This window comes from Sinocyclocheilus rhinocerous, unplaced genomic scaffold (assembly GCF_001515625.1).
Source record: "Sinocyclocheilus rhinocerous isolate Xijiao unplaced genomic scaffold, SAMN03320098_v1.1 scaffold4284, whole genome shotgun sequence".
Taxonomy (NCBI): Eukaryota; Metazoa; Chordata; class Actinopteri; order Cypriniformes; family Cyprinidae; genus Sinocyclocheilus; species Sinocyclocheilus rhinocerous.
Genome location: NW_015652550.1, coordinates 179330 through 181360, shown reverse-complemented (window position 1 = coordinate 181360; position 2031 = coordinate 179330).

Below are 2031 nucleotides of genomic sequence, written 5' to 3'. Positions count from 1 at the left end.
AAAAAAACAGGAAGGGGGCAAAAACTTTTTCACACCACTGTATATATATATATATATATATATATATACACAGTGGTGTGAAAAAGGTTTTGCCCCCTTACTGTTTTTCATATTTGTCACACTTAAAAGATTCAGATCATTAAACAAATTTTAATATTACACAAAGATAACCCGAGTAAATACAAAATGCAGTTTTGAAATAATGATTTCATGTATTAAGGGAAACAAGCTGTCCAAACCTGCCTGGCACTACGTGAAAATGTAATTGCCCCCTAAATCTAATAACTGGTTGTGCCACCCTTTGCAACAACAACTGCAATCAAGCGTTTGCGATAACTGGCAATGAGTCTTTCACATCACTGTGGAGGAATTTTGGCCCACTCTTCTTTGCAGAATTGTTTTAATTCAGCCACATTGGAGGGTTTGAGCATGAATGGACTGTTTAAGGTAATGCCACAGCATCTCAATCAGAGTCAGGACTTTGACTTGGCCACTCCAAAACCTTAATATAGTTTTTCTTGAGCCATTCAGAGGTGGACTTGCTGGTGTGTTTGGGATCATTGTCCTGCTGCATAACCCAAGTGCGCTTGAGCTTGAGGTCACAAACTGACGGCTGGACATTCTCCTTCAGGATTTTCTGATAGAGCGCAGAATTCATGGTTCCATCAATTATGGCAAGTCCAGATGCAAAGCAGCCCCAGACCGTCACACTACCACCACCATGTTTGACTGTTGGTATGATGTTCTTTTTATGAAATGCTGAGTTGGTTTTACGCCAGATGTAACTTTTGTCGCATCAGTCCACAGAATATTTGGCCAAAAGTCTTGGGGATAATTAAGATCTTTTTTTGGCAAATGTGAGACGAGCCTTTGTGTTCTTTTTGGTCAGCAATGGCTTTTGCCTTGGAACTATGATGCGATTTAAATTTTTCCTTTCTCTTTAAAGTGTTACAAGCTCTTGGTGCATAAAGAAGATCTGTAAAGTTGCAAAGACTAAAGTCTCAAATCCAAAGAGATATTCTTTATAAAAGTTAAGAGTCAGCCACGCCTACCTAAATCGGCTCGTTCTAACACGCTCCCACATATCTACGTCAATATGTGGAAAAAGTTGCATAATGCCGCCCAAATGTGCATGCAAAGAAAGAAGGCGAGGTTTCAGGAACAGCAGTAGTGTTGATGCAGCCATGTCAGGGAAACGGTGTATGTTTCAGTGCGAAAGCAAAAGCACTTTATTTGACCTTCCGGAAGTAGATGCAATTAGGAATCATTCGAGTGCTTGTGGTGTTCGGCCAGTCACAATGCACTGGGTCAGCTGGCCAATCAGAGCAGACTGCGCTTGTCAAAGGAGGGGGCTTTGTTGAAAATGACGTGTTTGAGAGAGGCGGGGCATAGAGGACCTACAATAATGTACAGTATTTGAAAAATAATGTGTTTTTTGAACATTAAAGCATGTCAACATATTCTGTTACACCAAATACACAAAATAAGTATCTTTAAAATAGCATGCTTTGACCCCTTTAAGCATGCTTCACTTTGTGATTTCTTGATTCAACAGGTCTGGCAGTAATCAGGCCTGGGTGTGGCTAGTGAAATTTAACTCAGTTTTCTAAAATAATGTGGTCAATCACAGTTCTTTCATGATTTAACACGGGGTAATTATTTTTTCACGTAGGGCTAGGTAGGTTTGGACAGCGTTTTTCCCTTAATAAATGAAATCATCATTTAAAAACTGCATTTGTATTTACTTGCATTATCTTTGTGTAATATTAACATTTGTTTGATGATCTGAATCTTTTAAGTGTAACAAATATGCAAAAAATAAAAAAAACAGGAAGGGGGCAAAAACCTTTTCACGGCACTGTGTGTGTATATATATATTTTGATATTTTTTGCTTAATTAAAGTATTAATTTCTTTTGAAAATACTTACTGTGTCCTTTTGAATAATATCAACTGTTTTTGACATGAAATAATTATAATTATAGTTTCTTGAGCAGCAAATCAGCATATTAAAATTATTTCTGAAGGTTCG